Source organism: Coturnix japonica, chromosome 5 (assembly GCF_054131305.1).
Source record: "Coturnix japonica strain WE chromosome 5, WE-NBRP24, whole genome shotgun sequence".
NCBI classification, from domain to species: Eukaryota; Metazoa; Chordata; class Aves; order Galliformes; family Phasianidae; genus Coturnix; species Coturnix japonica.
Genome location: NC_140667.1, coordinates 35,799,400 through 35,826,280, shown reverse-complemented (window position 1 = coordinate 35,826,280; position 26,881 = coordinate 35,799,400). Strand labels below are relative to the sequence as shown.

General features: G+C 35.7%; 1 protein-coding gene across 15 annotated transcripts in view; it reads left to right on the top strand.

Annotated features, from left to right (window-relative positions):
- SLC25A21 (solute carrier family 25 member 21) overlaps window positions 1-26,881 on the top strand; it is a 213,140-nt gene that overhangs the window by 47,124 nt on the left and 139,135 nt on the right. For 2 of the 15 annotated variants that reach the window (XM_085550479.1, XM_085550483.1), the window contains exon 2: window positions 3,670-3,728. The exons of the other annotated variants lie outside the window; for them this stretch is intronic. The gene's annotated coding sequence lies outside the window, so the exon portion shown is untranslated. The remainder of the gene's footprint in view (window positions 1-3,669; window positions 3,729-26,881) is intronic. 15 annotated transcript variants of the gene reach the window in all.

The window sequence follows — 26,881 nt, the reverse complement described above, 5'->3', positions numbered from 1 at the left end:
GGAGATCAAGCATAATTTGAGTGGCTTCAACTTAGATTTATCAATTAACTGAATGTCTATCATGATTTCTTTAAGAAGTTTTCAATTTCAAAAAATTAAATGTAATTGTTATGTGTTGTGTTCTGCTGTGGGTATGAAAATCACTTCAAATAAAGTATTTTATGAAGAAAAAAATTATTTATTTTTAAAAAGTAATTTTTCTGCATGTTAACTTAGTGTGATAGTCCAGTAGGCAATTAAGCCAAGATGATTTATCACTGGCTCCATGTTTATGAAATTGTTTTTTCAGTGTGTTTATGTGAAAACATAATTAAAGTGACTAGAATTGGAGTGACTAGAGATGAAGTATCATTTCATTGAAATAAGTATTTTCATTTTATTTTAATTAAATTTTGTGTAATTGTGACTAAAATGAGTAAATAAATGATCATTTAAAAGCTTTATAGGTAAGTTTTTAGAAGGCTACTTTTCCAGCATATTTTTATACAGTGGAATTTTTGATGCTACAGTAAATTAAGAAGTTGGATGGTTTTCATATGATATCCTGTTTCACTAATACAGAATAACCTTGAGCCACAGTAGGGTAATAATTACCAAATTTAAAGACAAACTCAGCCAAACAGCTGTTTTCAGTTTGTTAGGAGATCCATTTGATTTATTCCTTTGGTCAGCTTTCATTATTTTATAAGACAAAATTTCACTCAATATTTAACCCTGAATTCCCAGTCTTGTTTGCTGCCTGCTATAAAATCGCATGCTTGAAATGTCACAGCCACCCAATGTGCAGGGGAGCTACTGTTTTACACTGATCCCAGTTTTCAGTGTAAGTAGTTTCAAATATGAAGTTCAGCCCTGGATGTGTATCTACATGCCTATTATGTCCTCTCTGATGGCGGCTGAGGGGAAAGTACAAGTAAAGTCACTATTATGCAATTTGAACGTTTCTCTTTCAGTGAGTGTGGTGGATGGCATCACTGTGAATGTGATGTACAAATTAACACAAACTGTCACAGTGTTCTTGTTGGTATTGTACAAGGTCAACACATCTCATCCTGAAGTTTCCTACACTTCCTGGGTTTTATTGCTATGAGGTTTGAAATGTAATACGTATCTAACCAGGTCTGTGTCTGAACTTCATAGTGTTAATATGGTATCGATGTGAAGAACTGATAATACAGGGAGGCGGAAGGAGTCTTAATGGCATTATTTGTTCCTGAAAGGACAACCTAGAGTATTAAAATTATTGAGTTCTTTTCCTTGCATTGTATTTATTTTTTTCTTATTATTATTCCAGTTCATAGATTCTCTGGCTTTTCTGCTTGCTTTTGAGAACATCTTAGCAAATCTGTAAAATGACTGATTTTCGTGGCTGAAAGAGTTTAAAAAAAAAAATAGAAAATGGAGAAGTTTTTAATAAGTTTATTTATAGCATGAGTTCCATTATTGCAGTCTGCTTTCTTTCACGATAGTCAAAAAGCAGTCACAAGAAAGGGGAACTGTTAAACATATCTCTCATCTTTGGAACTAGTTTAAAACTTGTTTTTATACACATTTGTTGATTTATATATATACATAAAAATAACATTTTCAGTAATTACATTTCCTGCCCTTTCTGGTTATGTTTTTTCATTTAGGAGAGATAGTACTATGCCTCATTAGTCATGTTCCTCATCAAGCACACTCAGCATTTCTGTACTCTATCCTTCCATGTACTGCTTCAGTAAAGTCAACCCCCAACAAATGGGGGTGTCAGATGTTGCACTTCTTGTGGTGACTACAAATCTATGCAGTTGTGACATAGGAAATTAATACTATAGGTATTTTGAATGGCTTTTCATGCCTTCAGACCAATAAGTAATTATCTGTTAGCCTGCTCTTAGAAGGTAGAATTTTAGTCTTATCATATCACATATTGCATGCAAAAATCAGTTAGGAGCTTGAAGTTGTCAAGGAATCTGCATCGTAACTTTTAAGTCAGTGGAGTTCATGCATGGGAAACACGAATCTCTTCTTATTGTTCAAACTACTAGATCACCTGCAGTGGCATTTGGTTCTACATTGATAGGTATCTATCTTGTTTTTGTGGGAAGACTTTGTACAATGTAAATTTATAATATGTTAGTGATACTGTTGCTCTTAGTTTATCCTTTAAGTATTCATGTGTAACCTAACTGTGTAGTTAGAAGTGTGTGGCATCCAAAATACTGTTCTGACAAATTCATGTGCAGTTTCAAATGACAGAGACAGTGTACGTAGAGGCTGAAGTTGATCAATACTTAGGCACCTCCTGAGAAGGCTATCCTTGATATTTTCTTTTTAAATTGTTATGGTGGTTTTTACTAAGATTGGTTCTTTGAAATTTCACTCTGAAATCCCAGTGACTCTGAGTGTAGGCAAAGCGTCAAGCTGTCCAGAAAAGAAAACAGCTGTCCTTTGTTGACACTTTCTAGAACTTTTTGTATACAAGACAAATCCTGTGATGATATAGACTCCTTTCTTTTCAGTTGCAGTGCCTGCAACTGACAAAGCTGAGAAGGTTTCTTGGAGCACTTCTTTTTCTCCTCCCTGTTAAATGATAAACTGCAAGTTGAAAGTAGCTATTCTCTTGTTCTAAATCCTAAGGTTTTTTTAAGTTCATTAGATGGAAAGACAGTACTGTCTTCCCCTAGTGGCTGTTCCCAGGATCCCCTGATGCCAAAGGCTGTTCAGCATCTCCAGACTAACTTGTGCATGCCAAGAGGAAGCTTAAACTCAGGTTTTTCTCTTTTTCAGTGAAATCTGTTTTCATTCTTTTTGCCTACCGTTACCTCAGCCAGGACCTGGGTTCTTTCTTAGTTTTCTTTGCTCCAGGATGTAGCCTTTCATACTGTGAACAACCCCCAGACAAGCAAGAAACCAACCCGCTGTGGTCCTCTTTTTACTTAGACAGGATACATTGTGTTTTGGAGTTTGTCTCTGCCTAGATTCAGGAAGGAAAAAATAATTCCAATAGCACTTGGAACCTGGAGGGGCTAAAAATGATTTATTTTTTTTAAGGAATGGGCTTAGCTTTTGGTAGTGGTTTTTGGTTTTTTTTTTTGTTGTTTGTTTTTTTTGTTTGTTTGTTTGTTTTTTGTTTGTTTGTTTGTTTCAGAACATGTCTGATATTGACCTAATATTGGATGACGCACAGAAGTATCATTTTCAGGGAGATATGGATGTATTCCACTAATGCCATAGGGTAAAGAATTCTTCAAGTTTAAGTGGTAGTTCTCTGTAAACAACAGTAAAGTGGTTGCAAAATCTTTCTTTACATTTTCACTCATCAAAATGTTATACTCTTGTTTCCTTTCATCTCTAGTAGAGAAGCCTATGGTTTTTTAGTCAGTGTAGTGTTGAGCTCACTTTCATTGAGGCAAGTGTTAACTTCACAAATTCATCACCTTACTTAAGGCAGTGAACCAAGTAAATGCATTTTGGAGTGCAAAAAATAAAAGTGAAAAAACTCAACATGAAAAAGTGGGAGAGGGAGCTTTGTGAGAGAGAGCACCCCAGTTGGTACTGAGTGTTTGTTTGGCTCTCAGATCTTGAGCAGAAAGGGAGAAGACAAATGTTTGTGTTGTTACAGCTGACACACAGATAGCATGTTGTGTGCTTAGTGGAAAGGTAATTTATTTATTTTTTTTTTAGCAACAACAATGTGCCAAAGCTACTTTATGATCCTCAAGACCTATGTAATATTCTATAATGTAAGTATGGTTAATGTTGTCTCTGTAGCAGATACTTATGCTTTGTGAAGTTGTAGGCTAACATAAATTCATAACCAAAACTAAAGCTAGGAAGTATTTCAGCTTGGTGGAAGAACACAGAATGCTAATATATGCTCATTAAAATTGCTTAATGGTGCCCATGTAAAGATGGAAATTCCTGGGGACACTGTTAAATAGAGTTAGTGAAAATAGAGGAAAATTACAAATTGAGTCCATATACTAGTTTCCAGATTCTGAAGGAAGCAACTGAGCTATGAGGATTTATTTCAGTGAAGGCACTATTCCTCTGAACAATAGCCATGGAGCAAGGCTCAATGAACTTCTGCTCAGCTGGTAGGAAAAGTCACTCATATGCATAAAGGCCAAAAAACTAATATTCACGTTACATTAGGCTCTAAACATATGGAAGATTACAGCATTTTATTACTGTCTTTTTTGTGACAATGATAGGAACAGATCTAAAAAATTATTTCCAAAAGGATTTTATGTTGCATTGTAGTATGAAGTAAAAATGTCACGTGCCTGCATTACATCATTTTGCTGTGAATTTCATGATAGGAAATCAAGCTTTGAAGCACATTCCACGTGCTTTTGAGGAACAGGTTTCTGCATGCTGTATGTAGCAATGTGTTCTTAGTGCTTGCGTACTTGGTACAGTTCAGTCACATACAAGACGGAACTGATGTGAGATCTTGTAGCTGCTGGTTTTGGATGATGTCTACATGTGACTGCATTTGTGTACTTAACATTTTCCTGATCATTCAGTTTTGGCCTTTAGAGTTTTCCCATTGATGATGCTCATTCCACCTTTCCTGTCTGACATAAAGTAAGTAGTATAATTTTACTGTTACTAGAATATTATATAATGCTGGCAAAACCAGTGATGATCAGCTAGGCATTCTCCTGTCTCTTGCTGAAGTGGGCTGAGTGCATAAGAACACACTTCACAAACAAGGTTATGTGGATCAATCAATCCCCTGTTCATTTGACAGGAATGTCCACACAATTTTATGACTGTGGAGCTTCTTGCACATTGCAAATAAGTTGGGGGGAAGCCACAACTGGAGAGTAAAAATAGATGGCTTATGGCGAGGGGGTGAGGAGGGGGAAGGAATTAAACTTCATATGAATGATGTAATGATGTTCTAATGATGATTACCGATCCCTTTTACTTCAGTGTGCCTCCTGCCTTTTGAAGCAAATAATGGTACTCAGAGAAGTATCAGGCTTAAGAGTCAATTACATAAAATCCGAAGTAATAGAGCTTGGATGGAACAAAAGATATTCAGAATGCTGCGCAAGAAGTATTTAGATTCTACTGACTGAGAACCATAGGTTCTTAAAGATCCCCTTTACTCCCCATCTGAATAAAGTCTGCACAAAAAATTAAAATCATTCAACAAAATGGGAAAGTTAACAATACCACAGAATGAGAATATAACAAATTAGGCAATGAATTTCTTCAAAAAATAAATAGGAGAGCATCATTAACAGAATGTTCAGAACCACAGTTATATGTTTAAATGTCCTGCAGTTCTGTATTAGGTAACACATGGAAGAAAATTCACAATTCTTACATGTCAGTGGAACTTAACATATTTAGGTATCTTTAAGTGCTGTGGAGAAAGTATTAAATTAATTTGGTCTCATTCAGCAGGAATGTCCAAAACCATTTAACTGTTTATCAAATATTTAGTAATCTTAGAATGGCAATGAAACTTAATTAGCAATGCTTTTGTTTTTCTAAATTTAAATAAGCACATGTACTCAAGAATGCAGAATTTACTGTTCTTTTTTTCTCACTTCAATAATATACGTGTGTATTATGGCTTGCCTTGGAAGGCTAAGCCTGCTACTGACAGTTGGATGATAGAAAAGTGTGAAGCTTTTTCTTACATGTGAAAATGCTGCATGCTAACCAAAACAACAGCATAAAAACTTTTTATTGACATAACCTACTATTTTTAGCATCTTTAGCAGAACTAGTTAAGAACAGGTGTATAACCAGTAGAAGACTTCCAGTTATTAGGGCACTATAGGGCTGCTAGTAGTTAGCCCTGGTTGAAAATCTTGTAGCGCTGACTTAGAGTGGAAAGCTTCAGATACTTTGTATGCTGGTCACTACTGAATGTGGAATATGTGGCTGTATTTTTTTCATTTTAATGAAAATTCATATGCAGGAAACTTTGCCTAGGTGACAAGTCATAGTATACAGAAAAAATATAAAATATAATAATTTCTGTTCTGTTGATTGAATAATTAAAACTTTGGATCACATTCTACTGCTCTTAACTTTTTTTCCTTAAAAGTCATGTTTGTTTGTAGGATAAGAAACATGGAAGTGTGTTGGGTTTTTTTTTGTTTTTTTTTGTTTTGTCTTTTTTTTACATCTTCATGTTAAGTATGGTACAGTTATAACTGTCTGTAAAAGAAGGTGAAAGATAATTTTCATTGCATAAGTTTCTTCCTGAAATATAAGTTATTAGTTGTACCACCATTTCAATAAGAACAATTATGCAAGTATTATGTGCTCTTTTTTGTGAGTGATATGTCTACGACTCCTGTTTTATGAATGATTTTTTTGTTTTTTTTTTTCTGTAATATTCTACTAGAACTACTTGTAGGCCAGCTGATTTGTCTGACTTCACAAATAATCAGCAGATGCAGTACATTACAGATTTTAATTGAGTAAAAGGACAGTGTCAGCTCTAGCTATTAAGTCCTGTGCAAGGTACGTTAATTACTCCTTGCAAGTTGAAATGATGTATTTATATACATGTGTAAAAGTCTGTGTACATATGTAGTACACAGTGTAGATAGCACGACCGTAAGAAATATATAGCTAAAGACATACTAAAGATGTATGATGTAACAAATATATATCTTTAGTTTTGCACTTCTTGGGAACATAATGAAAGACTATGTTAAATAAACTTATTTTCAGTTTTTCATTTAACCCGTGGGTTATTGTATGACCAATCTGTTCTATATCCTCAATCAACAGATGATTGTATTTGGTAATAATTTATCAAGAATAAAAATCTGTTTTTGAAACTAATCACCTCATGTTAGGTCTGCCCTTTTTCAAAACCACCATCTGATATTCATTTTGTCTGCAAGACTAGCATTCTGATGAAAATGCATCTACCACAGGATATAGTCAGTGGAATGAAGCAGTTCTACTCTGTGTATATTCACAATACTTCGTTTTTTCAACAGATGGACTAAATTTTAGTATTAAAGGAAAAAATCAATTTTATGTATTACATAAACAATTTTGAATAGACTTTTTGCATTTCTGATTTATTTGTAGCAAAATAATGCAAGGAATTCAAGGATCAACTTGGGCCATAGCTGAGATAAAAAAACCAAAAAGTTACTTTAACTGTTTTCTGCATTTTACATGACAAATTTATGTCATGTTAGAGAGAACGCTGAGTTTGTCTTGAGTTTGCCCAACCAAGCTTAAATGCTGGGGGTTTCCTTTGAATGTCAGTTTTTAGCTAAAATTCTCAGACCAAACTACTCCTTGATAAGACGTTGGAAGGACAGATGAATTCATGCACTACATGACTTCTGTTCCACAAAGGCCTTCTCTGCTAAGTTAAACTGTTTTGGCCATCGCCTGCCCTGACATGTTCTTCCTTTAGCCTAGCAGCTGTGTCTTGCAGTTATTCCTTGGATCTTTCCTGATCAAAGCACCCCGTAATTCTAAAACATAGGCTTGATCAAGCCAGCATGCAAGCCACATGCATGGAGAACAAGGAATATGGAGCACTTCCATCACTGTACTATATAAAGTAGTTTTGTTAAATTAACATTTGTCTCAGGTCTGAACACAAACCAAGAATTCAGCATTCATTTTCATTTGTGCTGCCAGCTATATATAGACTTTTTGACCCAACTGAAATTCTACCCAGATTTTTATAGTGCAACAAAAATTTTAAATTTTGAAGTAAATCTCAAAAGAACCAGTAAACCATTAATAAGTCATGAAATTATTGTATCCTTTTTAAGGACTTCATGCGCTGCAGCTGGACTTACTCCAGATTTCATTTTTCCCATTTGCTTCATTAAAACAAATCCAAACTGTTTCCAAAGGAAATTATAAGTTGTTATCAAAATTAGGAAGTGAGGAATTCTATGGTGTCGTGTTTGTATGATGGCATATTCCTTTACAATACATTGTAGATGTGAGTAATTCAATGTTTTGACTCGAAATCACAGCAATATTTGCATTTTAAGTATGTTATAAAGTCAGTGTTATACCTAGGGACAAATTGATCTCACTTATTCTTTTCATGTTATTTATTTACAAGCTTCAGCTGGGGGGGGTTTCCATTCCCCTTTAGCTCTCCGCCTTCCTCCACTCTGATTTCACTAGAGTGTTGGCCACCGTGACAATCTGACTAAAAGTTAAAAAGCTTCAAAAAACAAAGAGGCCAAAAAATGAAATACAGCTGTTTGCACACAAATACAAAACAGAAGGCCAAAAATCCTTTCTACTGATTGGCTGGATTACTTGAAATAAGGCTCATTGTTTCATAATAATCAGCAGTTATTTTTCCCTATTAAAATGTACACTGATGAAGTATTGAAAACAGATTTTCCAATCTATTTCTATAAGGAACTGGGAATAAAAAGTACTTTTTACTGTCTCTATATTAAGGGACGTATCAAAAAAAAAAAAAAAAAAAAAAAAAAGCAGTATATGTTCAAATTTACATATACACACATTACGAATATGTATATTCTTTTTCAATGCCAAGGAATATGAAAGTCTCTAGGAATGGGGCATCAACCGCATCTCTAGGCAACCTGTTCAGTGCCTCACCAACCTCACTGTAGGAGACTTTCCTTATATCCAACCAAAATTCATGCTCTTTAATCTTGAAGCTATTTCCTCATGTTCTATCACTGCAGACCCTACCAAAGAGTCTGTTCCCTTTTTTCCTCTAGCTCTCTTTTAGAAATTTGAAATGTTTGGTTTTTTTTAGAAGTTGAAATGTTGCTATTGGGTCACCTTGGAGCCTTCTATTCTCTGTTCTGAACATCCCTAGCTTCTTCCTCCTGCCCGTGTAGGAGGTGTTCCATCCCTTTGATTGTTTCTGTGGCCCTCTTCTGAACACACTTTAACAGATCCATGTACTGGATGCAGTACTCCAAATGAAGCCTCCCAAGTTCACAGAGGCAGTCACTTCCCTCAACCCACTGGCTAATTTTGTTTTGATGCAGCCCAGGGTTGGCTTTCTGGGCTGTGAGGGTGCATTGCTGGTTCAATTTCCTGCTTCCCATTCATCAATACACAGAGTTCTTTTTTGACAGGGCTATGCTCGATGTTTCATCCCTGGGCTTGTATTGGCAGTGAGGGTCGCCTCTACCCAAATGCAAGAACTTGCATTTGGATTTGTTGAACCTAAACCAGAAAGTTTAGCTTTCTGTCTGTAGTTTAGCCTGTAAATCACAGCAGTACATATTGGTAGGTATTAGAGGGGGTATAAAGGCAGTTACTATGGTTCAACTGAGGCATGTTAACTAGCTAAATTGAGATCAGTGAACTGTATGTCTGGGACCTTATAATTTCTGTAGGGAAGCTGCTTGGCATCTCTGTTTCTGCATTGCGTAGAGCCAAAAGAAATAGAGGTAGAGGCTGGGGCAGACTAGAAATTATAATCTTGGCAGTGCGCAGAAATTCATCTATTTAAGTACAAACGTACTATGCAACAGTTGCTTCCAATGTAATTTGAGGCAGATGCCCTATGCCTGTCTCTCTTAAAACTTAGTTTACAGTTCCTCTCACTATTTCCAGCTGTAGAAGTAAGAAATGATCTGAAGGGTTCAGTATTCCCATTTTCCTTAGAAAAATAGGTGAGAATCTCATTTACATATAGGAAACAGTCTATCTAACCTATTTTCACTATGTATAAACTGCAGCTTGTTATATAGTCTGTTACTTTACAAATTAGAATTTAATATTAAAAGTAATGCTCTGAATTCAAATATGCCTGTCTATAATTCTACTGGGAGGGTGAGAAGCTGACTGCATCTCAGATCATTTGGCTCAGTAGGAAACATTCCTTCCTTAACCTCCAGAAGCATACAGCTGATTAGCTTCAACATGTTCTTGTAACTTGGATTGAAGTCCACAGAATCGTGCAGAATGAGTGGGGCATCTGAAATGGTGTGAATCTTGAATGGTATAGGAAAACATTTGTGTTTTTCAGTGAGTGTCTAGGAGCAGGCCAGCAATGGCTGATTGTCTTGTTTGTTCATTGTGTTACAAAAAAAACCCCCACAGAAATACAGAGACAAAATGAGTAGAAAAGGATTGGTCTTGTTGGAAGAGAGAGAATAAGAGTATTTGTAAGCTACAAATACTAGTAAGCTTATGTATTTCAATTTGGGGCTCTGTCTGTCTTTGCATAATTTTACTAGGATTCAGAAATTCCAGTGTGACTGTAAGGCCTCTACTTAACTAGGAACAGGGGTAGACATTCTGAATACCTTCAGCTCTCATTAAAATTAATTGGAATTGAGAGCTCTTAACATCTGGCGTCATTGGGTCCATCCTTACCACCTTTGTGAAAGGTCATTATAAATAACATTTTTTTACAAATATAATGAAAGTATACAAAAATGTATTACATTGAGAATATATTCTACTTATTGACTGAAAAGAGAATTAATTGTTAGGCTTCTTTATATCAACAGTTACTTCATACAGAAGTTTACTTTTTCAATTATCCCTTTTTCATATGCTTTGGCAATTATTGTATTAACGGAGAAATATTCACACTGAGCCTAAATCTAAAGAAAATATAACTTTGAACTGAACCCCAGTAATGATTCCTCCTGTGAGAGGAGAAGGTGTTATAAGACAGAGTCATGCACAAGTTGGAAAGTGTGACATGTTGGCTGTGTGTCTCTTAACTACGTGAGTGAGCTGGCAATTGAGGAAAGATGGGCTGTTAGCAGAGAAATAACTGGACAGAAAAGAACACTCAGCCAAGCTTTATTAAAAGCCATCAGAGAAAAGGTTCTGTGGCAGGTTCTTTTGAAGTGAATTTTTAGATCTTTGGAACAAGTTTATCCTGGCTAAGCTGGAAGTTCTCTTTAATTATTTGACTGCCAGAGGTTGAGCAACAATGTGTAATTGCTGTAGGAGTTGACAATGAATAAAGTAGCCATGTACTTTTTATGCCTTTTTTCTACATTGCTGTTACTTCAAAATGCCATTCACCTTTTTCTTCTAAGTCACATCTTCTATCAGATCCTGTGGATGGGTGCAGTTTCATTCATTTCATGCATTCAAGCTGCATTGGCAGCTTTGCATAGCTAGAACATCATTAAGACTGAGAAAATGAATGCATCTCAGCATTCATGCAGCACAATTATGCTCAGAACATGCCTTCAATTTAAGGATTGCAATACTTAAAGAACAGGTGCTTGTGTATTGCAAGAGAGTGGATTATAAGAGTTAAGCGGTCAGAGGGGAGAACTAGGCACATCTGAAAGGGAAGCCAATGCAGAATGCATAGCGCATTTATTTATTTATTTTACTTGATTCTTGATACTACTTTCCAGTGAGTTGCTTGTTCTAGAGCGTGCAGTGAGTTCTTCATTTAGCAAGCTCCCGGGAAAACAGGTCCATATTAATACAGCAAATACACTTTGACTATCTATTTTATCTCCTTGTTTTGGCTGTGATGCTCACTGCAGAGTGGATTAGAACTGTTTTTAAGAATGAATTTTTGCTTGTGGGAAAACAGCTAGTGGCAGCAGCATCTGCCTTCATGGTAGATTCCAAAGGCAGTTTTCCCGATGGTTTCTAACATCCTCTGGGGTCTGTAACTTGATTACACTGCTGTGGGGCTGGCTAGACAATTCTTCCTCTGGGAGCAGTTTAACCTTTAATTTAGAGGAATTTGCGCTGTTACATATCTGTGTACGAAGGTAATATATTGTGGTTTGTGATTTGGATGTGCACTGTCTATTTCCACATACACTTTAAATTGAATCTGTGTTATGTGAAATCAACATTGCCTTCAAAGGCCACCTACCACCAAGTTCCTTACATCATGTTTTCTTGAGAAAACAGTGTAGCAAATTGTAGAGCTCATGCTTTCTAACCTTCACTATTCTTCAGTTTCCTAATCAGACAGCAGTAGTATTTTAAGCACTGTTCTTTTTAATATAAAAATGTTCATGTTTTACATATGTTTTTTCCATTCTTTTTTTTTTCACATGTGCAGTTGGGATTTTTGTAATGTTCTCAATCCCCTCTGGCCCTATTGACTTTACAATGATTTAAAGATTTTAAGGATTTTAATTCTCATAGTACTTTCCCTCTCCATTCAACATTTCTACCTTTAGGTTTTATTGGTCTCAGGAAAAGTTACAAATCAGTAACTATTTTTGTTTTATTTCTATTGCTTCTCTTCTCTGCAGTATGAAGAAAGATGTTAGAATAAACACTTTTAAAATATACTTTGTGTTCCTTCAGCTATTGGTATTAACTATCCAAATTCTATAAGTGTTAACATATGTCATGAAAACAGAATTCCTAATAATCTATTTCACTAATTACTTAGCAATGATGTAATAATAATAGAATTTGGAGCACTAATGTGCTTTTTTTGCATTTTCTTTCTGGCTTTATAATGATTATATTCTCCTAAACCTTTTAAGAAACTTAAATGCGACAGTTTTTGGATGGTCCAGATCTTTATATTTGGGAAGAGAGTCAGAAATCTTTCATTTGTAAAAGTATTCTTTACATTTGAATTCAGAGAATCACAGCATCATGATGTTTTCTATGATGTAAAGGAAATTTTAAGATGTTTTACATGATATACCTGTTTGTAAGGAATTTTTGGTTGTATTACCTTATTTAGTGTACGTATTCATTTAGAACTTTTGTCTTGTAGATCCAGTATTATTGGCACCAAAATTATTGTTTGAATCACATAGGTACTAAGGGACCTCTGGAGGTCATCAGGTCCTGGGACAGAGTTAAATGGGATTGCTCTAGCCATGTCTAGTCAAGTTGTCACATCTCTGAGAATGGAGATCCCAGAATCCATTCAGGCATCATGTTCCAGTGCTTGACAACACCAACTGTAAAGCAATAAATAAATAAAATTAAAATTAGTAGGACTGTGGCAGCTGTATTGCACTTAAATCAAGAGATTCAAGAGATTCTGAGATTCTAGGCTTAGCACTGCACTTTAAAAATGTAAGATGACTTTTACGTTGCTTGACAGAAATATAAACAACTATGAAAATATTCAGCACCAGAATACTTGGGTGACCTCTCCTCTGCATCTTCCTAACAGTTAAAAGCTTGATACAGACCTACTTGTTTACCTTCTTGTTTACACAGTGGACTACACTACAGTGGTGATGAAAGGGAATATTTAGTAAGCTCAAGTATTTATATGTTGTTTATTTCACCTAGAAGAAACAATAGATCTGACTGTGCTCTGTGCTATCTGTCATTGATAAGCCCTACTAAAGCTCCTGATTGAAAGTGTCCTATTGTAACTCTAAAAACAACATGGATTGTACATTTGGTATAATTTACTGCATTTTTCTCCTGAATTTTTTCTTATTGTAATGTTGCAGTCTTTTCAATTTGAATGAAAATCTCCTCTGTGTATTTAGACTGTTTCTTTGTGCACTCCTTAAGGGTGCAGCACTCATTGCACTGGGATATCAGGAATTCTGAGTCATTCAATGTTTTTTTAAATTTGAAATTGCTCTTTGTAGCTGTAGCTATTATAATAAATCTTTTCAGTCAATATCATCATCATTTTAAAATTCATTAGGGAAATGTCTGGATTTTCTACAGGTAGAAAAATATCCACCAGCATCTACTGGGAGATATATTTCACAGTCTTACTGCCATATTTAGCAGGTTGGGTCTCTCTGTCCTCTCCTCTAGCAGCTATTTGAGGCTGCTAAGGAGTCTGGAATGTTAGACTAACTTCTAGGGAGTTGGATTAGTGAGTAGGTGATGCAGTCATGGGTATGGCATACTTCTTAAATTTTTCTCATGGATATTACCTCTGTGTTTACAGACCATGTGTACTACATACGTATATCTTCCAGAAAGTCCAGACAGCTGTATTTTTGTTGATGAAACAACATCAACAAAATGTTTTTGATATGAAACAAAATCACAGTCAGGGGGGGAAGAGTGCATTTCATGAATTTATGAAATGCAGTATAAATATGCATTTGCATTCTAACTATGACAGTGTAGTTATGAAATTACTACTTTTTCTCTGTAAAATTATCCTTTCTACATAGAATGAACATTTTTGCTCTGAAAAGGTGAAAAGGGAAAGGTGTCTATTCATAAAGGTATGACAAGAAGGTATTGTGGTCTGCAAGAACAGGATTACTATGAATATCATTTACTTTTGCCCCAAATGTCCTAGCATGTAGGAAACTAAGTTTTCAGACTACCTGTGTGGGTGTGCATATGATCCAGGTAATGACAAAGAGGTTCTCTGTTGTACCCCTAATGCACTGTAGGGGGCCTTTTGTGAGGAGTCAAAGCTGTTATTGTGCTATTTCTGCAACACAGGGCAGAAGCTTTCTGTAGCTGTTACTGTCCTAAGTATCTCACAGAAAGAGGCTGCTGTACAAAAATGAATATGAGAGAGGCAACACGAGCATACACTTTTGTAGGCCATACATGTGTTGGAAGGACTGCCCTAAAATGTTCAGACAGAATCTAGAGTACTTTGCATCTTGGAAAAGATTTCTAGGCTTTAAATGGAGTTCTAATTGTCCAGGATCCCTATGACACGATTCAAGTGTCCACTAAGAAAAGAACCTAGACTCATTGTTGATCTTTAACTCTTTTGCATTTTTAAAGGGGATAGTGGGTAGAACTCTGTGTTCAATGAAGATTTATTCAGTACCATTCTGAAAAACAAGCTGCTACCGAGCAGTGTGTTAAGTTATGAGCCTAGGAGGTATGGGATCCAAAGTTACAGTCAGTTTTGTAAAGTTAATTAGCATCAGTTAAATTAATTCCAGCTGCAAACTATTGCATGCAAATGATGTAAGAATACTTCGATAAAATTTTGTGCCTGCTTCAAGAATAATCAAGCATTCTTAAACTATCTTGCATTCAAAGTATTCCTATTTTTTATTTTTTTTAAATTATTGAAATAAAATGGTAGCTGTCTGTTTGTGTAAAAAGAATAATTGGGTATCTAGCTAGCACTGGCATGGAAAACATAAGCATACAGTAATTTGTGTTGTATAAATTTCTTTAGTCGATGTACTTTTAGTAAATACTTAACTACAACAACCATTATTTTTTGGTTTTGTTTGTTTTTGTTTTTTGTTTTTTATCAGTGACCCAAACAATGAATTTACTGACATAGAATTCAGATTACCTGCAGTATTGATACTCTAGATTTCAGGGCTCTTGCTAAATAAGAAGTCTAGATATTCACAATGTAGGTTTTCATGGAGATCTTGTAAAATTCCTCAGCAGCTGAGACAGTTAAAAAAAAAAAAAGTTACATCATATATGTGATGCATTTAGAAGGCCTGAAAGTTCCCGTAGATTAGTTCAGTCTGGTGAACTTATTCATTTGAGGCCCATTCATACAAAATGAGTTTGTTTGTATCCCTCTTTTCTCTTTACCATATGATGTAGCAGTAACTTGATTCTGAAATTGCTCTCTACCTACTGCAGAACTTGTGGGAGGCACTGAAGAGATTTTGTGACCTGCAGAAATCTTTATAGGAAAAAATAGTTGCATGCTGACTTAAGGGCAGTACAAAAGAACTGTAAAAATGTTTGATTGCTGCTTAAACCTAAACAGGGACATATAAAAACAATAATAAATATGTATGCAGCCCTCTAATATGCTTGGTTGCACAATTTTTGACTGGAAAAGCATAAGTGAGTAATTAGATAATTGCTGCCTTGATTGAACTTAATAGGAAACATTTCAATTAGGCTAAAACTACACAGAAAGGAAGTAGGCTTTTACAAAGGGAAACATTCCATGTCATGCAACTGTCAGCTCTTGCCCACAGTAAGAGATGGGATTAAGTGGATCTATGCAAAGGAAACAAAAAGAAGGAAAGAAAAAGAAAAAATGATTGCAGCAATTAGACTTGTACTTAAACAGTGTCTTCTGATACAATTTCTTGACTATTCTAGTTCTGATAACATAGTTCATACAAACCCCTTGGCTGCAACAAATTATGATGTTAAATCCATTGGAGGGGTAACATTTCTGCTTTTTTAAAAAAGATACAAAAGAGAGAAAACTGTTACCATTCTTCATTAATTTTATTTATTTATTTATTTATTTTCAGATTATCCCATACTGCAAGAAGTTTAGTGAACCCTGATATTCTTTTTTTTCAATTGGAAGGTGTCCATGCACTATCCAGAATATGGCAATTTGTCCGCAGGGTTACTTGCTTGTTTTTGTTAGGAATTTGTTCCCTCTCAGTGGTGAAAGAGTAAATACCTACGCCAGGTTTGTGCGAAAGCTGAAGCCCATTTTCTCGTGGGTGGTTTCAGAGACCCAGCTGTACCCATTGCCATGTGGGGCAGCCTGCCTTACCAGATGTTATGAATGTTAGTGCCATTCTGGCTTCATACCAACAACCTGGAAGGAAGTTACTTCCATAACTGGTTGCTGTACTGAAATAAAGCTGAACAGATACTCTGCTTCTTTCTGCTCTTATCTCCCCTCTTCTTCTGTCTTCCTCCCCTCCTCCCACTGCACTGTTTCCTAGAATCACAGAATCATTGTATCATTAAAGTTGGAAAATATCTCTAAAGTCATCTAGTCAAAAAGTTAGCCCATCACTACCATGATGGTGGTAGTGGGCTAATTATGCCTAGTTATGACTAGTGGGCTAACTATGCCCCTCAGTGCCACATATACATTTCTTAGAGCACTTCCAGGGACAGTGACTGCAATACCTCTCTGTCGTCCAGAAGAATGCTGTGGGAGACAGTGTCAGAGACTTTGCTGAAGTCTAAATAGATTACATTCACTGCACTTATTTCATCCAGCAAACGGTTCACCTGGTTATTGAAGGAGATCTGGTTGGTCAAGCAGGAAATGCCTTTCATGAACTCATGCTGGTTAAGCCTGATCCCTTGGATGTCTCATACATGCTGTGTGATGACACTCAAGATGACCTACTTTATGTCCTTTCTTGATATCAAGGTCAAGCTGACAGACCTGTAGTTCCCTGGATCCTCCTTTCAAACCTTCTTGTAGATGGGCAACTCTCCAGTTATCTGGGATCTCCCCAATTGACCAGGACTGCTGATAAATGATGGAAATTGCCTTGGCAAGTACTTCCACCAGCTTCCCCAGTATTATGAGATAGATCCAAAAGCCCCATAGATTTAAGATACTCTAGGTGCAATAGCAGGTCACTGTTTCCTCCTGAATTGTGGGTGGTTTATTCTGCTCCCCAAACACATCTTACAGCTCAGGGGGTTGAGTACCTTGAGGATAATAAGGTATGTAATCAGTCACTATTTTGCAGCTTAGTATTTAGTTTAGATCTGAAAATCTGAAGTGTTCAAGTACTTTACTTGCAAAAAAAGTTAAGTACTCGTTTGGTAACACATATGTATCAAAATTGTAAACTTTTGTACATATTTAAAGAAAAAAAAAATTCTAGTAGGTTTAAAATGCAATCTTGTATTTGGGTACCAGGGAAGGACCAAGAGGATTCTGAGCTCTGTGAGGTGTGGAATGCAGATTTCAGAATGAGGTTTGCTTTATACACCAAAGATGAGAAATGAAGCTACAATGTGTATGATATGAGCTCATCAGTGATAGCAAGATGGAGACAGTTTCCATTTATGTGCACTGAACTTTAGCATATAGCACGTTGTAGAAAGATTAGCAGAAGCAGACAATAACTTTATATTTTTATATACTTTTCTGCATGCAAAGGTTTAGCAAAATAAAGTTCCTTTTTCATGCACTAAAAATTAGATAGAATTTACATATTTTCACATGGTACAGCCACTAATTCTCTTGAGATCCTTGCGGAATTGTTACTATTGCTGCTGAAGCCTGGTGTCAAGTTTGTTTAGCCTAGAAATAGTTGGCCTGAGGTAAAGAACCATTGGAGGCTTGCACATTTGCAGTTAGAATTTACTAATTTATGTTTGCCTGATGTATGACAAATTGACTAATGACTGCCCTAAAGAGAAATGCCAGCCTGGCATTTCATATGCAGAAATCTAAAGGCAATATCAGGTGTACTGTCTGTTCTACAGGGCAGAAATAACTCTACTACTCCATTCTTAAATTTTATATTTTAGTTAGATTACAGTTCCTTGTATAGTCTATTCTTCCAGGAGCTGCTATTAAATGGAGTTCTGCATTGTGACAGAAGCTTGACAGTCTGCCAGAAAAGCTGGAAATGAAGGCAACTTAAAATAAATACTGGTGATATTTCTCTTTCTCTCTGCCTTTCTCCTTCTCTTTTTCTCTCTCCCTTTCTTAAGGAAAGGCATATGTTCTTATCCTAACTTCTCCCAGTAGAGGGTCAATTACAACCAGTTGGCTACAAATCTAATCCAAGAAAAATACCGAGAACAGAAACTTCAGCAACAGGTACCAAGGGCCTCTAATACAGTCAGTCATTCTCAGTGCATGTGAAATGTGAACATAAAGCCTATGGGTAAGATATTTTTAGGCCCTAAGTTTCCCATGATGGTCCAAAATGAATCAATAAATTAAAGCAGACATTTTTGTATAGTTAGGTATTTTCCTGGATAACTCTTTAAATGTCCACAATAGTATGAGATCTTTTATGTGAATCATGAGAATAGAACAATGTCTTATTTAGAAAAACACGCCTAGCCAAATGTTCATGTATAGGCAATACATTCTGTAACTTGCTCAAGTAAACATTAAACTCTGAACTAAATTAAAAAATGCAAATATGTATGAATAATAATAGACATGCGTAAGAATAGTAATTTGCATGGTCTGCTTTGCTGATGTCAGTCTTCAATCCTTGCTCTGTATCCTGGAGCCATTTTGCAGTGGGGGAGTTCATCTGTGGTAAAATAAATCTATCAGTAAAGTAAGCATTGTGATACTAAATGTCAGAGCTCTGCCATATTGACCGCATGAGCTCTGGCCTCTGGACAGGTAAAACAGTGTTGAGACCAAGGCCAGCTAGACTTTTCAGCAGTATATTTGGACAAGAACACTAAAAGATTGGGCAGAGTTTCAACTGAAAGGTATGTAATTGTCGAGTGTTTACGGGCTGGTAATTTATTCCACAGGCAACCTAAAGGAGGAGAGGTAAATGTTACCCCTTTTTATTTATTTATTTATTTTTAATGGAAGCTTTTATTTGAGTTGGTATCTTTTCTGCATCAACATTTACAGAATGAGGAGGAAATATGACTGCTGACTTTGTGCCTGACAATGCGGTTTAGGCAGATAAGGTAGTAACATAAGTTTGAAATGGCACTGTTCTACCTTTGTCTATATCCGATAGACCTTTTATCTCAGCCTTTGCATTACTTTTCTTTCTGGAAATTACTTTGTTATCTATATACTCTCAGTATGTAGCTCCCTGTTAATCTCACCCTCTTGGTTCCAGATGCATGTGCTGGATGGCACACTGATCATCCTGTTGGTAAACAAGGAATAGAACCCAACATTCAAACCCTTAAAAAGATTCAGGGCTCCCCAGCCACGGAGACCAATCATTCATATCCTCTGCAGACTCTGCAACACATTCCAGCAGATTACATGTTCTCATCTGTTCCCAGACTGACTAGAACTGGTTAAAGTATTTTTAATATAACTTTTTCTATCAAAAATTTGCATGGAGTTTTATTGCAGTGAAAGAGTTTTGTAGGAAGAAGCCTTTTGACCACTTATCAGGAATAAAAATAGAAATGAGAGAGTGCAACAATTTTCTATGTTCATTACATTTAAAAGAAAAATGGTTCTATGTGGTATAATATTTTATTTTGATAATTTTGTTCAGAATGGTTTGTTACATTGTATATTGAATATATATACACATCACTTACGTTTTTTAGCTTATGAAATTATTTGATTTTTAACCTTATATGTTTTTGATGCCATAAAGCAGAAATTCTAGGAGATTATACATATTTTTTTCAACGTGGAAAGCTGAAAATCTCAGTACTGTCAGAAGAAATATTGGCATTATAAAAATAGCAACAATAGCTCGGTGGTGATTATATTCTTCTATCTTTAAATTTTATGCTGTGGAAATTGCTAAGATGTTCCTCTCCCTGTCTTGACTTCTTTTGCCTGTCTCAGAAGTATCAAGTTTGCAACATAATGAAAATTTTCATTAAGCTATCACTAGTGCCAAATTCTGTACAAGGATTAGTGCAAGGATTCTGAACAGTTGTAAATTTTGCTATCAGATTGTTCATGGTGATATTGGCTATTTCCATTAGTCTGTAGCTCTGATTGGCTAGTTTTCCATTTTTCCGTGGTGTATTAGACCGGCTCTTTTGGGCAGTTTTTCTGTAGGATTTACTGTTTGATTTGTCTGTTAAGATGTTTAGCAGTTGCTGATTTGATATATGATGCTAGAAAAATAAAGAATTTGTTGTGTGATACTTCTCATACAAGTGCTATAAAAAATTTAAAAGAAGAAAAGGCTAATAAAAGAGCTTTTTTTCTTCACTGTTGCTTTTTCTTTAAATAAATTATCTTTGTGAGCCCTACTAGCATAACCGTAATATGAAAGAAAGCACAGGATATTTGAGGATTTCAATCATGAATCAAGTACTAAATATGTTTATCTTGTTAAGGAAAGCTATATCATGAGTTTTTTAAATACACAGTGTGAAAATACAATATTTGAAAAGCATTTATTTTCTCATTTCTCTCATGAGAGAGAAGTTGGATAGTCACTTAACACATGTGGGCAAGAAGATGCATTGACAGCAACAGATAAGGCATTTTTTCATGCCACTATGTCACCCTAAGGAAATGAGGCCAAAAGAATGGTCAAGGTGGTCTGAATCAGAAGAGCGATGGTCATAAGCTGCAGAATGGAAGTACTGTCTGTCAGTGTGATTTAGGATCCTCTTATTAGCCAGATCTGTGCCCACGCTGCTTATGGAGGAGAAGAGGGCAGCAGCACAACAAATTCAGAATCTCTGCTGAAAAACTGCCTCCCAGTTACCACAGTTGTATAGGAAAGTAATCTGAAACATGGGGTCATACCTCATACTGGGGATTCTGGTGAAGCATTTTTCAATGGAATTTGCTCTTATAAAGTAAAATTTGTCAGAAGAGAGTGGGAAAAATTCCTTAGATAGTCATGAGGACTGTGTCTATGAAATGATTTTCTGTTATCTCAGCATAGTGCTACATTCTAACTACTTACTGATTGGGGTAGAGAATTTTCATTTCTATGTGCCTCCATGGAAAATAGTGTCCTATACACAAGACATCTTGTGTGATTTGTTTCCTTTCTCATTTGTCCTTTTTGTGGGAATTTATTCATCTGAAGAATAAAATAGCAATTTTGGGGGTGGTATATTTGTTTCTTAAATACTACATTTCAGTTGAAGATTTCTTTTTCAAATGAGATACTGTATATTGGACTCACAAAGTGCAGGTAAACAGTTTTAAATGATCTATTGGCTATCATCCTTATGAGTCAAATACTTTCCTAAACTTTGTGTGTACATCAAGAAGGTACTCATTTCCTGGGCATCTTTTCATTGTCTTTTCAAGTTACACAGCTTATTTTCTTGAATTCTGTTTCTTCTGCATATTTTTGCTGGTGGATAAACAGTGTGATTTATGGACTGTTGAGTTAGGGATCAGAGCTTTAGGGTGGCACTTATATAGAGGGAGAATGTGGGACATATAAGCAAAATGTTGATGACAAAATAATGGTGTTAAAATTAAATCACAGTCATGCAAAATGAGGATGTGCAAATGAGGGTTTTGTTTTGTTTTGTTTTTAACTTTAGACAGAGTTTGCAAAGATAGAGTTTAAGGAAAAAGAGATGCCTTCTGTGAATGAAACAAAGAGCTAGAGGGGATATGTGCTGAGGAAAAAGGATGGTGTTGCAGCCAGCTGGATTTAACACATTTTAGTGTTTGTCCAACCTACTTTGTGAAACATTTTGATTATCACATCCATTGAAAGAAGTCAAGGTAACTTTTAAATGAATTGCAAAATCATAACTAATTCTTGATAGCATTTACTCCTCAACAAGCTTCCTATGGTAACCCTGAGAGTTAGTGTGCCTTATGTTGTATATCTGTAATGCACAATGGGTTGTCATTCAATCCACCTGATTTCCAACACTGTGGATATATGGAAAATCTAGTCATGGATGTGTTTGAAAGCTAAACTCTGATAGTATTCCACATATTTATTGATAGCATTTTTTTATATGACATGGAAATAAAGCTACTACTGAAGTATTTGGGAAGTTAATTGTTTTTTAATTCCCTAAGATGTTTTCCAATTACTTTGAGCAGGAATTTTCTTTGTAGGTGCTCTTGCTCCAGACTCTGGCAAAGAAATTGCACTTTGGGTGAGAGTTATTGTCACCTTTCCCAAGAAATGGGAAGGAAAAGACACATTCACTGAGAATGCATTCTGTTTCAAAATCACTATTTTTTTTCCCTCAATCTCTTTTGTCTGATAGCTGAAGGTGAGACTGTACCTGAAACTGAGCTACTTCATAAACAGATACTAAGCAAATAAATGGAAGAATACATAAGAGAATTCAGCCTTTGTTCCCAGGCAATATTATTTTTCCTATTATGGGGTTCTTAAAAGATTGGCATTTCCTTTCTGTTTCCTGTTGTTTACTAACAAAATCTTCACTGATGCTACCCAGTGTTATCATGGTTTAATAAAGTGTATCTGCAGGCATGTCAGTTAATTTAGAGTCTGCAGACTAATTTGTAGAAACAAACTGTGCAGTCCCTCTTGAATATTAATTTTCTGTCTATAAAGTAATAACATAAATATTACATCTGGCAGAATTAGGAAATAATGCCTCTGTGAACATGAAGATGATAGTCATGCAGGCAATATTTTAGAGATAATTGGTTTTGCTACAATATCTAGTGCTTATTTCTTTTTGAATTCTTAACTTCTACGTCAGTATTCCCTGGAGGCATCTCATTCCTTCATTCGAGTCTTCATTTCTACTAATTTTCTTATCTGTATGAGAAGCAACTGCAAAATGTCCTCAGAATTGGGACAGTGAGAGGAAAATGGAAGAACTAATAACAACTTGGTTATTTCCAGGACAGTCTTTATTTTGGAAAAGGGTCAGAAGAAGATAATATCTTATTTACTGAACCTCATCATACTTATCACTAAAGTCTCTGACTCAGCTCCTAAAAGTTTTGCAGGAAGCATATTTTCAAGAATTGCAAGGTTTGTACATAAAAAAAAAAAAAAAAATTGTATCAAAATTCTTAATGAAAGTATATACTATTTGGTTACCAAAATTAGAGAGGCAAGAAATTATAAAACCAGATGGGATTCTTTAAAAAGCTAGACACATTCATCATCTGCTCACAGTGCACTGGCTTCTTATTCTGCTTTGTTGTCTCTCACTTGCTTACAGGCATAAGAAGCATGCTGTTTCATAAATGTAAATCCTCATGAATTTAAGGTTCTGGGCACAGTCCAGTATTCTCTACCTCCTTTGGCAGCCTTCAAGGATAAGGAAAAAGATAGATGATATGCAGCCAATTTAAATTGAACAGAATTTATGATATTGCATTTTAGTGCCCATTATATGATGAATTTCCTGGTAAAATATTTGAAACGTGCAGTTTGGATCTCAGACCATAAGAACAGTTAGCAACCTAACGTTTTCTTTTGCTAGATATATATTAGGGTGGCATAAAGATCTAAACAAGTACTTTTAAAACTACTTATCTAATTTGAATTACAAATTAGTAAAGATTAAAATAGTGTGAAAGAATAAGAACTCTGTTTAAGGACATTCTAAGATGAATTTTCATTTGTAGTTTATTTATTTATTTATTTATTTATTTCCTGGTCAGGATGGGGCTGTATGGGGTTCTGAGCAACCTCATTTAGATGGAGGTGCAGGGTTTGGTCTAGATGGTCTTTAATGGCCTTTTGGGGTCCCTTCCAATTCAAATGATTCTCTGATTCTCTTATTCTTTGAAATCCACAAAACTCCTTACCAGCAATAGTACTTTAGTAGCTGTTTTTCTGCCCCAACTGAATATTTTCCAATGTGTGCAAGTGGTACTGCTTTTGTAGCATGAACAGAAATAGCTACTTGAGAAGCCAGAGAAAGAGAAAATAATTATTCTTCGACATATTTGAAGTTTGGAATCAAAAGAGGGTCATCCAAGATTAAAGTGGTAAAAGTGTTAGATCAGTGCCAAGTGACTTATATTATGAATCTTGCTGTAGAAATCAATATTATTGAACTACTCCCATTAATTTATTATCTTCTTTCTCTGCATTTTTGAAGTAGCAACATTATGTACTGTCATACTGAAAGTAACCATTTGGAAATCACTTGTTCTGCCTCTCCTGATAACACACGTCCATTTCTAGAGTTCATTGCAGAGATATATTTTCTATCCCTATGGGATAAATGGAATCACTGATAGGATAATGGCAATAATTGTCTCCAGCTGTAGTCACTTGAGAAAAGCTTTTGTCCTTTCAACATATTTTGTCAATACAAACATATTCTGGAACTAAGAATTATTTTTTTTTAATCTCTTATTAAAAAATAATCCACCTGATGCAAGCCTTCTAAGGTGAAAGTGTCAAACTTGCAAGTGGAAGTAGTATATAAATCTAAAACAGGCATGGTGCATTTAATTGCATTGAAGATGTGAACCAGCCCAAACAGTCTGTCGTCATGCTCTTAATATTAATTAATTGATCATATATTGCACAGGTAAACAATTATTTTTGGTAATACAATACAAATTACTTTTTAGCTTATCTGAAAATTTAGACAGAAGTGCAGCAAACAAGAAATGACTGTGAGTATGTAAGTTCTACTATTTTACCTATGGTTTAAAAAAAAAAATACTGTATTTAAGATTTCACATACCTGTAGTTATCTTAAAGATCTGTTTTTGCTAATGATCAACTAATTTTAGAAAAAGGAAAAAAAAAATAAGAAGGAAAAATTGGATGAAATAATTTTTTATCACTCATAAGCATTCAATTAGTCACCAATTTGCAGTATTTTTAGCATGTTGATGCCTCAGTGGATGTTACTAGAACTTGGTGTTGCTGAGACTGTGGTTTTTAATACTTATTACAGAATGGTTGTCTCTTGCTGCCTCTCATCCATCCCCTTATTTCTACACTAGAGATGACAACTAAACCTCCAAATAGGATTTAGAAAGGAGTTTTCTGATTGTCAAACAACCAGACTCTGGATATACGAGTAAGAAATTCTCACTTTTGCACAAATATTTATCATGGTCTGTTGTCATGCTGGTTTGTTTTGATTTGTATCACTAGGAGAGAGAGGAGAAATAATGAATAGAAAGAAAAGAGAGAAAGTGCAAGCAGAAAAATTGGAGATAAAAAGGTACCAAAAGGCATAAAGAAGAAATATTTCTGTAATAAATATGCATACATTGTTTCTTATCTTATTGGATCTCAATAGAAAGGTGTGTGTACATGTTGTTTTCCTTCCTATTTGAAGGACTGCCACATCTGTCTGTGTTGGGTCTTTAAGAAACTCACAGATGGTAGCCATCTGAAACTAAGTTGGGCCAAAATAATTTCCAGACTTCTCAAAGTCACTGCTGTGCTTTCTGTACCTTAAAATGAGTATAATTTCATCTCCAGATCCAGATTCACATGTCTCTAAGAGCTGAACTGCCTATGATGTTTTTTACACAGAACTGCATAGCTAGCTGTTAATGCAGTTACAGAGATACTTCTCAGTCATTTGTAAGACAAATTCAAGCCTTAGGGAACAAGCTGTATATTTATGCTTATGCTTTTCTCAACAACTTAAAGGGATTGTGAGGTTCTAGGGATAGTTCGCTTCTCTATACATCTTGGGGAATATCATTAAGGGGAGAATTACCAGGCAGCCATTCTCACCAACAGCTTTTTTTGTTTGTTTGTTTTTTTGTTTTGTTTTTGTTTTGTTTATCAAGGAGAAATGGTGAAAGAGGTAATCTTGAAATATTCACATTTTCTATTCAGCCTTAATTCATGTGAGGTGTCGCTTCATCAGTTCATGGAATGGAAGAAGAGCAGTATGTGTAAGGTGTAGAGTACACGTGAACAACCCTGTGGAAATACTGAATAGATGGTTCAAACTACGTGAGAGGAATATCTGCATTCTTCTGAGAATGATTAATGTAGGCTGATTGTCAGATTTTTTTTCTGAATGTGTCCCTCACCTTTTCTATTTGAACTGTTTGTATCAGAAAGCCAACGGTATCCAGGGCTCCACTAGGAGGAGTGTTGCCAGAAGGTAGAGGAAGGTTGATTCTTTTCCTCTCTTCAGAACTGATGAGATCACATCTACAGTCCCTACCAATCTCAGTCACCCTGTGACTCTGTGATCACATAATATTGAAAGATTATGTAGCAGTATCCCATTCCTTCTGTGCTTTGTTTGTGAAATCCTGCTTAGTCCTCATGGCTACCATTTCAATTTCAAAACTACAGCATTGAATATAGTTTTAATGGAAACTGTAGCAGAAATGCTAAGTCATGGCCTGAAACAGTGACTGAGTACCTAGTGGGAAGGTAGGGCCAACCTGGGGGTGGGCTCAGGTGCATGCAGTGCACTTGAGTGACCAGAAGGGCAGAGCCAGGATCCACCCCTTTCTAGACCTGGTTGGGGTTGGCAATGGAGTTGAGGGCATCTCTTGCTGGAGAACCCTGCCTACCTGAGGCCTTCTGAAGTTAAGCAGATCTTTTTCTTCATTTCTGTGACTGCTACATTTGGACTTGTTCCCATTTGCTGTAGGCAAAGTCTTTGCCACTATCACTGTGATACTTTCCATCCCATTATAGAAATATGGAATGTGGGGCATAGCTCTTTATAGAACTACAGATATAGAGTATCTATATATGTAGTGGTAGATGGG